Raw genomic sequence first — 13,986 nt, forward strand, 5'->3', positions numbered from 1 at the left:
GCCTCTCTGATCTCGTGGTAGATCAACTCTTGTACTACCCATACCATCAATATTAATCAAGCAGGACGTAGGGTTTTACCTCCATCGAGAGGGCCCGAACCTGGGTAAAACTTCGTGTCCCCTGCCTCCTATTACCATCCGGCCTAGACGCATAGTTCGGGACCCCCTACCCGAGATCCGCCGGTTTTGACACCGACATTGGTGCTTTCACTGAGAGTTCCCTCCCTCGTGGGCCCCTCGCAGCTCCACCGACGTACTTCTTCCTCCTATATATACCCATATACCCCGAAAACATCCAGGAGCACCACGAAACCATATTCCACTGCTGCAACCTTCTGTACCCGTGAGATCCCATCTTGGGGCCTTTTCCGGCGCTTGGCCGAAGGGGGAATCGATCACGAAGGGCTTCTACATCAACACCACAGCCTCTCTGATGATGTGTGAGTACTTTACCACAGTCCTCTGGGTCCATAGCTATTAGCTAGATGGCTGTTCTCTCTCTTTGGATCTCAATACAAAGTTCTCCTCGATTCTCTTGGAGATCTATTCGATGTAATTCTTTTTGCAGTGTGTTTGTCGAGATCCGATGAATTGTGGGTTTTTGATCAAGATTATCTATGAACAATATTTTGATTCTTCTCTGAAATCTTTTATGCATGATTTAAATATCTTTGCAAGTCTCTTCGAATTATCATTTTGGTTTGGCCTACTAGATTGATCATTCTTGCAATGGGAGAAGTGCTTAGCTTTGGGTTCAATCTTGTGGTGTCCTTTCCCAGTGACAGCATGGGCAGCAATTCACGTATTGTATTGTTGCCATCAAGGATAAAAAGATGGGGTTTATATCATATTGCTTGAGTTTATCCCTCTACATCATGTCATCTTGCCTAATGCATTACTCTGTTCTTATTAACTTAATACTCTAGATGCATGCTGGATAGAGGTCGAAGTGTGGAGTAATAGTAGTAGATGCAAAATCATTTCGGTCTACTTGTCGCGGAAGTGATGCCTATATACATGATCATGCCTAGATATTCTCATAAGTATTTGCCTTTCTATCAATTGCTCGACAGTAATTTGTTCACCCGCCATAGAATTTGCTATTTCTATTACCGTTTATTTTGCAATCTTTATTTTCCAATCTATATCACAAAAATACCAAAAATATTTATTTATTATCTTTATCAGATCTCACTTTCGTAAGTGACCGTGAAGGGATTAACAACCCCTTTATCATGTTGGTTGTGAGGTTCTTGTTTGTTTGTGCAGGTACTAGGTGACTTGTGTGTTACCTCCTACTGGATTGATACCTTGGTTTTCAAAACGTGAGGGAAATACTTATGCTACTGTGATGCATCACCCTTTCCTCTTCAAGGGAAAACCAACGCATGCTCAAGAGGTAGCATGTGACAAATTTGAAGCATGAGGTGTTTCTTTGATTGTCCTCCTTATGAGTGGCGGTCGGGGACAAGCGATGGTCTTTTCCTACCAATCTATCCCCCTAGGAGCATGCGCGTAATGCTTGGTTTTTGATGACTTGTAGATTTTTGGAATAAGTATGTGAGTTCTTTATGACTAATATTGAGTCCATAGATTATACGCACTCTCACCTTCCCATCATTGCTAGCCTCTTCGGTACCGTGCATTGCCCTTTCTCACCTTGAGAGTTGGTGCAAACTTCGCCGGTGCATCGAACCCCCGTAATTTGATATGCTCTATCACACATAAACCTCCTTATACCTTCCTCAAAACAGCCACCATACCTACCTATTATGGCATTTCCATAGCCATTCCGAGATATATTGCCATGCAACTTCCCACCGTTACGTTTATTATGACACGCTTCATCATTGTCTTATTGTCTTGCATGATCATGTAGTTGACATCGTATTTGGGGCAAAGCCACCATGCATAATTTCATACATGTTACTCTTGATTCATTGCCCATCCCGGTACATCGCCGGAGGCATTCATATAGAGTTATACTTTGTTCTAGTATCAAGTTGTAATCTTTGAGTTGCGAATAAATAGAAGTGTGATGATCATCATTAATAGTGCATTGTCCCAAAAATAAAAAATAAAAAGGGGAAGGTGAGGGAGTCCTGGATTAGGGGGTGTTCGGATAGCCGAACTATACCTTCAAGCCGGACTCCTGGACTATGAAGATACAAGATTGAAGACTCCATCCCGTGTCCGGAAGGGACTTTCCTTGGCGTGGAAGGAAAGCTTGGTGATACGGATGTTCAGATCTCTTACCATTGTAACCGACTCTATGTAACCCTAACCCTATCCGATGTCTATATAAACCGGAGGGTTTTAGTCCGTAGGACAACATACACATCAACAATCATACCATAGGCTAGCTTGTAGGATTTAGCCTCTCTGATCTCGTGGTAGATCAACTCTTGTACTACCCATACCATCAATATTAATCAAGCAGGACGTAGGGTTTTACCTCCATCGAGAGGGCCCGAACCTAGGTAAAACTTCGTTCCCCTGCCTCCTGTTACCATCCGGCCTAGACGCACAGTTCGGGACCCCCTACCCGAGATCCGCCGGTTTTGACACCAACATTGGTGCTTTCATTGAGAGTTCCTCTGTGTCGTCGCCATCAGGAAGGATGCCTCGCCCCATCTTTAAAGACGGCACCGTTGCTAAGGGAGCTTTGGCTGTCGGCCAAACCCTCCGGCTAGGTGGTTTTCTTATGACCACCTGTTCGGCTTCTACGCCGACGATGACCTCTCGAGCCATCGAAAACAATCTTCATGTTAACTCGGAACTTGCCGAGCAGTTAAATCCAATAGAGCTTTCCTCCATAAGCGAGCTCTTAGATCGCTTCGCCGCCTTGGGAGTCGCTACGGATTACGACCAGATTGGGCCTAAAACCAATCTGAGAGAGATTAACTCTCCCCAAGCCACCCATCACGTTGCCGTGGTAGAGGGACAGTGCGGCGACCCTTCATCTATCCTAAGGACTCGCTATGTCCGGATTCCCGATCCCTCCAAACCGGATGACCGCGGAGGGGAGGATATCACTCAAGACCTGAACCGAGAATCAGGCTCTGGACTGGATTCATTAGACGACATCCAGGAATCCAAACTTTCGAGTTCGGAAATTCCTCGGCCTCTGAGCCTCAGAAGGGGTAAGGCTTCGGATTCAATTCCACCCACCCACCCGAACATTAACGATCTATCCCATATCAGGCAAGATCCCAAAGAAATAGTACATCATTACTGGGCCAGATTCCTCCTGGTTATCCACAGGATAAAGGGCTGCCGTGAGGAAGACGCAATTTGATCCTTCTTCAATAATTGCACGGACAAGGGAATACTAAACGCCATAAGTCGCCGTGATATTACACGCTTTGTTGACTTAGAGTCCATAGTACGAAAGTACTGTGCGATGGAAAGCGTCTGGAAAACCAAAACAAAATTTTGGGACAATCCGGCCCTTAATGCAAGCCCAGTCCGAAATAAAAGGGTGCATCATCGCAAGACACCCGGGCCAAACACCAAAAGGCAAAAACCCTCTACAGGGCATGGAACCGTACTGGAAGGATGGCTTAATGGACCCTGTAAAATTCATAGTACAAAGGACGCCACACCAACTCACAGCCTTAGAGCATGTTGGATACTCCGCCAGGTGGCCAAAATTGGCGAAAACCTCCTAATACCGGAAGCCACAGAGCCACCCCAGAGACACCAATACGGTATTAACAGTCTTCGAGACCTTCCATCAAATAACATGCAAAAAAGGACACTCCGCAGCCTTGCCGAAGTCTACCAAGTAGCAACAATAAACCCATGGAGTGACACGGCCATTACCTTCAACGCCAGTGATGAACCTAAATTCCGAACAGCCCGAGCACCAGCCGCATTGGTCCTCAGTCCAATAGTGGACGGCTTTCGTCTCACCAAGGTGCTCATGGACGGTGGCAGCGGATTGAACCTCATCTACGAGGAAACTCTCCAAAAAATGGATATAGACTTGGACCGCATCAGCGAAGCAGCACAACCTTTAGAGGAATAATCCCCAGTCGGGAAGCATGCTGTACAGGAAAAATCACACTAGATGTGGTGTTCGGCACGCCGGACAATTACAGGTCCAAAGAAGTCACGTTCCACGTGGCCCCGTTCAGTAGTGGTTATCACGCCTTGCTAGGGCGGGAAGCATTCACAATCTTCCAAGCAATACCCCATTACGGGTACATGAAGCTCAAGATGCCTGGGCCTAACGGGATCATCACTCTCGCTAGTGATCCGGATGTAGCACTCCGCGCCGAAAACAAGACAGACGCACTGGCCCTCGAGGCACTATCCGAAGCCCTCTCGGCTGAGGAGCTGACTGCACTGTGCTCTATGGTGAATAGGGATGATGTGGTACTCGACAAAAGATCCAAATCCACCTCCTTTAAACCGGCGGACGAAATAGTCAAATTCCAAGTCCATCCAACGGACCCCAATAAAACAGCTTCCATCAGGGCACAGTTAAACCCTGATGTAGACGCCGCATTGCGAGAGTTCCTACGAGAGAACTGGGACATTTTCGCTTGGCACCCTTCAAACATGCCAGGAATCCCACGTAGGCTGGCCGAGCACAGCTTAAATATCCTAACATGATTCAAACCTGTCAAACAGGCTCTCTGGCATTTTTCCGAACCTAAGAGACAGGCTATGGGAGAGGAGCTAGCAAAGCTATTAGAGGCCGGTTTCATCAGAGATATAAAACATCTGGACTGTCTAGCAAACCCGGTGATGGTACCAAAGAAGGACAAATCCTGGCGCCTGTGTGTTGATTTTAAAGACCTTAAGAAGGCTTTCCCAAAGGATCCCTTCCCCCTCCCCCGCATCGATCAAATTATCGATGCGACCACAGGACACGATTCGTTGTGTTTCCTCGACGCATATTCTGGCTACCATCAAATCAAGATGGCAGAACCAGACCAAGCCGCAACGGCATTTATCACACCATACGGGCCATTCTGCTTCAACACGATGCCCTTCGGGCTCAAAAACGCCGGCGCAACATATCAGCGCATGATTCAGACATGTTTGGCAAGCCAGATCGGTAAAACAGTGGAGGCATATGTAGATGATGTGGTCGTCAAAACAAGACATGTTGAATCTCTAGTAGACGAATTGAGACTCACATTTGACAATCTCCGAACATACGACATCAAGCTCAACCCGGAAAAATGTGTTTTTGGTGTTCCAGCCGGAAAGCTCTTGGGCTTCATTGTATCCAGCAGAGGAATTGAAGCAAATCCAGCCAAGATCCAAGCTCTGTCGCAACTGGATATCCCAAAGGACCTCAAACAAATACAAAAGTTAACTGGATGTGTGGCGGCTCTAAGCCGCTTTATCTCTCATTTAGCATAAAAGGCCCTTCCCCTTTACCGCCTCCTTCGGCGCACCGAACACTTCAAATGGACGGACGCAGCCAAGGTCGGACTCGATGAAATAAAAGCCATACTGGCAACAAACCCAGTCCTGGCCATGCCAAACACCGGTGAACCAATGCTATTGTACATCGCAGCAACACATCAGGTGGTAAGCACAGTGCTCGTCGTCGAACGAGAAACGGACGGACACAAATTCCCCCTTCAAAGGCCGGTCTATTATGTGTCCACTGTCCTCACTCCCTACAAATCACGGTACCCGCATTATCAAAAGATTGTGTACGCGGTATTCATGGCATCCCGGAAGCTACGACACTACTTTCAAGAGTGTTCAATAATAGTAGCCTCGGAAGTACCACTTAACGACATTATAAACAACCGTGACGCAATGGGCCGGATTGCGAAATGGGCCATCGAGCTCCTCCTGTTCGACATACCTTATAAGCTACGGCGAGCCATTAAGTCACAAGTTTTGGCCGACTTCGTCGCAGAATGGACGGAGGCCGAACTCCCTAGAGAGTACGGCACATATTCAAATTGGATCATGCATTTCGACGGCTCCAAAATGTTGGCCGGACTGGGGGCTGGCGTCGTTTTGACGTCCCCCACAGGAGACACAGTTCAATATGTACTACAGATTCTATACACGGACTCCAACAATGCAGCCGAATATGAGGCCCTTCTACATGGTCTCCGGATGGCAGTATCCATGGGCATCCAACGCCTAGAGGTGCGCGGGGACTCGAACCTTGCAATCTCCCAAATAAATGGAGACTTCGATGCCAAGGATCCGAAAATGGCAGCTTACCGCAACATCATCCTAAAAATGTCAACTCGGTTCGAGGGACTTGAATTTCACCATATAGCCCGAGAAAATAATCAGGCGGCGGATGTCCTGGCACGCATCAGCGAAAAACGCGATGTAGTCCCCCCCCCCAAAATCTTCTTGGAAAGGTTGTTCAAGCCATCCGTGGCATGGGACGGGGAGCCAAACAATAACAGCCCGGACCCAACCGCACTGCCAGACACCGAACATTCTGACACAATCGGAGGCTCTGCCATTGAAATAACACCTTTAGCCCACGTAATAATGGCCGTCATCGCCCCATGGACAGAACCATTCCTCGCCTACCTTACTAGGCAGGAACTCCCCGAGGACCAAAATGAGGCACGCTGCATAGTGCGGTGATCCAAAGCTTACAGAGTCCATGAGGGAGAGCTTTATAAGAAAAGCACTACCGGAGTCCTTCAAAGGTGCATCTCCGAAGAAGAGGGGCGTAATCTCCTGGCTGAAATCCATGCCGGACTCGGCGGTCATCACGCTACAGGCCGGTCCCTGGTAAGCAAGGCCTTCCGTAAAGGCTTTTATTGGCTGACGGCCCGGGCAGACGCTCAGGACTTAGTCCAACGATGCATCGGCTGCCAGCTCTTTGCAAACCAAAGCCATATGCCACCCACCGCCCTCCAAACTATCCCCATCACTTGGCCCTTTGCGGTCTGGGAGCTTGATATGGTTGGACCCCTTAAAGGCGGAACCCACAAGCACAAATACTTACTGGTCATGGTGGATAAGCTCACCAAATGGATAGAAGCCAAGCCTGTTAAGACGGCCGAATCCGGACCTGTGATAGACTTCATATCCGAACTCGTACACCGTTACGGCGTCCCCCGCAGCATCATCACTGATAATGGCACAAACTTTACGGCCGACGAGGTAAAACTCTGGTGCAAAAACATGGGCATAAAGCTCGATTATGCTTCCATCTATCACCCACAAACTAACGGCCAGGTCGAACGTGCAAATGGTCTTATCATGAGCGGCATCAAACCCAGACTAGTGCGGTCCCTCAAGGAACCTAACACGCACTGGGTAGAGGAGCTCGACTCCGTACTCTGGGGGCTGCAGACCATGCCGAATCGCACCACCGGATACACACCATTCTTCATGGTGTACGGCGCAGAGGCGGTTCTGCCTTGCGACATAATTCATGACACACCTCGAGTGCGCATGTACGAGGAAAGAGAAGCCGAGCTCGATCAGCAGGAAAGTTTGGACGCATTAGAGGAGGAGCGTGATGTGGTGAAAGCCCGTTCCGCATTCTATCAACAGCAAGCTCGAAGATACCAAAGCAGAGAAGTACGGGCCAAAAATTACAACGTTGGCGAATTAGTTCTACGCCTGCCGGACAAGAAAAAGGACAAACTCAAGCCCAAGTGGGAAGGTCCCTTCATAATTGACCAAGTCCTGACTGGTGGAGCATACCGCCTGCGAAACGCATCGGATAAACGACTCGAGCCGAACCCATGGAATGCAGCCCGTCTCCGAAGATTCTATGCCTAGCGCCGGATCCTATGTTCGTCTCCTTACTCTGTCCATTTCTTATATACTGTCCGTCGTACATTTCTCTCCTTCTCCCGTTTTTTCTCTCTTATAACCTTTAAAGGCTCACAAATTGACGCGCTATCCGCGCTCAGTAAACCTGGGGGCTTCTTTAAACAGAAGCTTATTTATACGGGCTTCATGCCTAACACATGTGTCAAACTTCCGCATGTACCTTTTATTCACCATCATATGCATCGATATGACTTAAGTTTTGGCCAAGCTGGGTTGCCTGGCTCCTGTGCTTACCCCTACGTTCCTGATTATTCGGCTAGGTGGTAAAGGGAGCACCTCTACGACTGTTACTGCCGGATCAGCCGGACGTGTACCTCAGACTGGGTGAAGCCGAAAGCTAGCGTTCTTAAGAGAATATTCGGTCGGTGAACTAAAGATGATCTTTTTCTCTATCTATGTGCCCCCAGGAATTTTTCCTGTGTTTCTTTTCGCAGCATGGACATGCACTTTAGGGCATGCCCCCAAGGGAAAGGAACCCCTAACGGAACTATTCTCCCTGGAAGATGTTTCTTACTAACCATGTAATATAACATAACTAGTCGGGCACTTGTCTGTTCACGCCATATTGACCCCTACGCCTGGACTCCACGCATTCCCCGGTTCCTATATAACCGCACGGGAATTCGGACACACTCCGGACCGTCAGGTCCCGAGGCTGAAGCGAAAAGGTCGGCCATGACAAACGATCTACAATCCGGCTAGAAGGCATTATAAATGTCAATTAAATTACATAGTCATTTTGACCGACTGTACTCCTCTTCAATACCATCTAACAGGCTGTCTAATTTACAGTCCTGCTGGGAATACTTTGCGGCCAACTCTACTTGGCCATATACTAAGCTCACAGGGATCTCCTTCCCATCGGGGCCTACAGGACCAACCTCGGCCATATGGTTGGGGTCGGCCTGTGAATACCGCGTCTTCACCATGGCCCAGGCCTCCCTAGCGCCTTGACGGCAGGATAATATCTTCCACAACTGGAAGCGCCGCCGTGCTCCCCTCAGCTTCTCCGCAAGCTCTCCAAGACCTTCGGGTGTCGAGAAGGATGGCCACAGGACCTGGGCGACACCTCGCATCACCTGCCGAACTCGATCGAGCAATTGCAAGAGCTCGGGAAGAAGGTCACCCGTAGAACCGGGCATCTCCTCTACAGGACGACCTGTTAACATACCTATGGACATTGGTCTATTAATCAATGGCACTGCCGAACTTTCTTTTAAAAGGTTCGTTCAAGCACTTACTAAATATGCCGCGCCGAAGCCGCTGATTCTCCTTCACGGAGTCTGACAGTTGGGCACGAACATCTTTTAGCTCGACGCCTAGCCGGGTGTTGGCATCTTGGAGAACGTTCTTCTCCCCCATCACCTTTAACAGCACCCTCTCACCAGCCTTTAGTTGGCGTTCGAGGTGTTGCCTTTCCGGATTCAATCCGGCGCCATCTGCAATTTTATTTGTCAGATTTGCACAAAAGTCGTGCTTCGCCACATATTTATCTTTCGAAATGTATATTACCAGAGGGGGTCTCCTTAGGCTCCCCTGCCGCGGCTAGTGCGGCTTGTAGTTGGGATTTGCACTCTTCCAGCTCCTGGGTCAGTAGGGAATTCTTTTCTGTAAGGACATGCATTTCAAATGATCCTTAAACCAGTTATTCTAACTGTTTTCAGTCTCGGGGGCTACTGCTACATATATATTTACCAAAATTTTCTTACCCGTATGTCTTTTACATATTGCTCCATGGCTCTGGCTAGACCATTTTGAGCGGCACGGAGGTGCGCATCTCCCGAATTGAAGGCATCTAATGCCTCTTGGGAGAAGCAAGCGTCGCGAAGAATTGTCCGGCGACGCCTGTGGTTCATAGCACTTTCCACCTCTGAGTTGGTGGCAGATAACCCGCCCGCATCCTCCATCAGAGGAACGTCTGGCACACGCCTTGCATTCGCCTTCGCCCCCGGACCAGGCTTTGGAGCCTGGCTGGTGGAGGCGCGATTAACAGCCTCTCCGGATATAGTCCGGCGAGGTCTCTTTGTCCTGAAAAGGGCATGAGTGTCAAGTGTGCCTTGAAGGTATAACAACTGGGATAAAGGGGCACACCATACCTTTCCGCTGATGCCTCGGTCCGGACTGCACCTCTTTTCTGCCCATGGGGCCCTGCGGCCCCTGGTTGGTTTGTCGCCACAGGTTCGGCCTTCTGCCGTAAAAACCTCCCCTGCAAAGTTCGGTTGCAATCAGGAAATTAAACACGCATGGACAAACCCCTGTCCGGGGTACAGGGACTTCGGTCTCAGGTACCTGGGGTGTTCCGATTAGCCCTGGATAATCAGCCGTAATGGCCACTAGGGTGTTGTCCTCGTTCAATTGATGGAACACTCCATCGATCAGCTCCACAAATATGTCCGAATCCTCTTGAGAGGCGGGGTCAAAAGACCGTCCTGAGTCCTCGGGTTGTGGAGGCGGGCTGCTTATGTCCTTAACGGCCCGACGCAGTTCCTGCGTTGAAGTCATCAGACTAAGTATTTAACAGTGGGAACACTAAACGGATGATCAAGTAAATGCGACCACTTACCCAGCTTGGGGGATTGTGCATAGAGAATCCGCCCTGTGGGTTGACACAGAGAAATTCCTCCTCTTCTACCTTGTACAAAGTGGACAAGATCTTTAATAGAGCGGCAACTGAATCTGGCCCTTTGCGGCCGTAGCGGGTGGCGTCATCCTCCCCGTTGAAATCCCACATGGGGTGGCTTCTGTACTGAAGCGGCTGCACCCCCCGCATGATGCATTCAGCCATAACTCCGATCATGGTTAGTCCGGAATGGGCAAACAATCTTATTCGGCACATGAGATAAACAATGTCCCTGTCACTTTCCCTTTGAGGGCTCCGTGGACGGCAGCTTAGGCGCTTCTTTAAAGGGGCACTGTCGAACTCTGGGAGGCCGATCCGGATAGGATCCGGCAGCGGGACATCTTCTATATAGAACCATTCCGAGGGCCAGTCTTCGGACACCTTCTTTGGGGTTCCGAACAGATATCCAGTCCCGACAATGCGCCATACTTCGGCTCCGCCCACTTGATACATTGACCCTTTCTTGGAACGGGGCACGAGGCAAAATAGCTCCTTCCACAGTCCGAAATGAGCTTCAATACCCAAGAACAGCTCGCAGAGGGCTACAAATCCCGCAATGTGCAATACTGAGGCAGGCGTGAGATGATGTAGCTGGAGGCCGTAGAACTCCAGCAGCCCCCGGAGAAACGGGTGGATGGGAAATCTGAGCCCCCTCATTAAGTAAGGAACGAGGCACACCCGCTCTCCTTTGGATGGATTAGGGGCATTCTCTGCTTGCTCTCCGCCGTTGTAGACGGCAAGACCAGCTCGGACCAGGACAATATCGGCCGGGGGGAGAAATCCCTTGGTCTGAAGCATCACTAGCTAGCTATGCAGAGTAGAACATCTCTCCCAATATCCAAGCTTAGGGCTAGAAGGACGAGAGGAGGAGTTGCGGCAGCTGGCCATGGTGGAATGGACCTTTGACGGATGCGCTCTGATGAACACTCATGGAGGGGAGAAGGTGTGGATTGGATCTAAATCCTCATCCCCTTAAAAAGGGCAACTCATTTACACGGTGAGGGGTGTGAACGTAAAAGCACTCAGACTTTTCATATTCGTGTGGCACGTGGAAAGCGGCCATTATTGGGCGTAGAAGCCTAGGAGTGCAACATCTACAAGAAACCGGACTTTATTCAAACAGGTACATGGAATTTGGAGGAGAATCCGCCTTGCAATGCCGAAGACAATCTGCGCGCCGGACTCATCGTCATTGAATCCTGGTTCGGGGGCTACTGAGGGAGTCCTGGATTAGGGGGTGTTCGGATAGCCGAACTATACCTTCAAGCCGGACTCCTGGACTATGAAGATACAGGATTGAAGACTCCATCCCGTGTCCGGAAGGGACTTTCCTTGGCATGGAAGGCAAGCTTGGCGATATGGATGTTCAGATCTCTTACCATTGTAACCGACTCTATGTAACCCTAACCCTATCCGATGTCTATATAAACCGGAGGGTTTTAGTCTGTAGGACAACATACACATCAACAACCATACCATAGTCTAGCTTCTAGGGTTTAGCCTCTCTGATCTCGTGGTAGATCAACTCTTGTACTACCCATACCATCAATATTAATCAAGCGGGACGTAGGATTTTACCTCCATCGAGAGGGCCCAAACCTGGGTAAAACTTCGTGTCCCCTGGCTCCTGTTACCATCCGGCCTAGATGCAGAGTTCGGGACACCCTACCCGAGATCCGCCGGTTTTGACACCGACAGAAGGCCAAATGAAAAAAAAGAGAAAGGCAAAATAAATAAAGAAAATAAAAGGGACAATGCTTGTGCTTCAAAGTAGCACCATGATCTTCATGATAGAGAGTCTCTTATATTGTCACTTTCATATACTAGTGGGAATTTTTCATTATAGAAGTTGGCTTGTATATTTCACCAATGGGCTTCCTCAAATGCCCTAGGTCTTCGTGAGCAAGCAAGTTGGATGCACACCCACTTAGTTTCTTTTGTTTAGCTTTCATACATTTATAGCTCTAGTGCATCCGTTGCATGGCAATCCCTACTCCTCGCATTGACATCATTTGATGGGCATCTCCATAGCCCATTGATTAGCCGCGTCAATGTGAGACTTTCTCTTTTTTGTCTTCTCCACACAACCCCCATCATTATATTCTATTCCACCCATAGTGCTATGTCTATGGCTCACGCTCATGTATTGCATGAAAGTTATTTTTTTTTTGAGATTACTAAAGTATGAAACAATTGCTTGGCTTGTCATCGAGATTGTGCATGATGAGAGAATTTTTGTGTGACGAAAATGAAGCATAGCCAAACTATATGATTTTGTAGGCATAAGCTTTCTTTGGCCATGTTATTTTGAGAAGACATAATTGCTTAGTTAGTATGCTTGAAATATTATTATTATTATGTCAATATTAAACTTTTGTCTTGAATCTTTCGGATTTGAATATTATGTTTTTATCATTTACCTACTCGAGGACGAGCAGGAATTAAGCTTGGGGATGCTTGATACGTCTCCAACATATCTATAATTTTTTATTGTTCCATGCTATTATATTATCTGTTTTGGATGTTTAATGGGCTTTACTATGCACTTTTATATTATTTTTGGGACTAATCTATTAACCGAAGGCCCAGTGCAAATTGCTATTTTTTGCCTATTTCATTGTTTCCTAGAAAAGGAATATCAAACGGAATCCAAACGGAACGAAACCTTCGCGAGGATCTTTTTTGTAACAGATGCAATCCAGGAGACTTGGAGTGGACGTCAAGGAAGCCACGACGCAGGAGGGCGCGCCCATGGGGGCTAGGCGCGCCCCCCACCCTTGTGGGCCCCTCGCAGCTCCACCGGCCTACTTCTTTCGCCTATATATACTCTTATACCCTGAAACCTTCGGGGAGATCCACGAAACACCTTTCCACCGCCGCAACCTTCTGTACCCGCAAGATCCCATCTTGGGGCCTTTTCCAGCGCTCCACCAGAGGGGGATTCGATCACGGAGGGCTTCTACATCAACACCATAGCCTCTCCGATGATGTGTGAGTAGTTTACCACAGACCTTCAGGTCCATAGTTAATAGCTAGATGGCTTCTTCTCTCTCTTTGTGGATCTCAATAAAAAGTTCTCCTCAATCCTCTGGGAGATCTATTCAATGTAATTCTTTTTGCGGTGTGTCTGTCAAGATCCGATGAATTGTGGATTTATGATCAAGATAATATATGAACAATATTTGATTCTTCTATGAATTCTTATATGCATGATTTAATATCTTTACAAGTCTCTTCGAATTATTATTTTGGTTTGGCCTACAAGATTGATCTTTCTTGCAATGGGAGAAGTGCTTAGCTTTGGGTTCAATATTGCGGTGTCCTTTCCTAGTGACAGCAAGGGCAACAAGGCACATATTGTATTGTTGACATCGAAGGTAAAAAGGGTTTATATTATATTGCTTGAGTTTATCCCTCTATGTCATGTCGTCTTGCCTAATGCGTTACTCTGTTCTTATGAACTTAATACTCTATGCATGCTGGATAGCGGTCGCTGTGTGGAGTAATAGTAGTAGATGCAGAATCGTTTCGGTCTACTTGTCATGGACGTGATGCCTATGTTTATGATCATG

The sequence above is a fragment of the Triticum dicoccoides genome, chromosome 1A, assembly GCF_002162155.2.
Source record: "Triticum dicoccoides isolate Atlit2015 ecotype Zavitan chromosome 1A, WEW_v2.0, whole genome shotgun sequence".
Lineage (NCBI taxonomy): Eukaryota > Viridiplantae > Streptophyta > Magnoliopsida > Poales > Poaceae > Triticum > Triticum dicoccoides.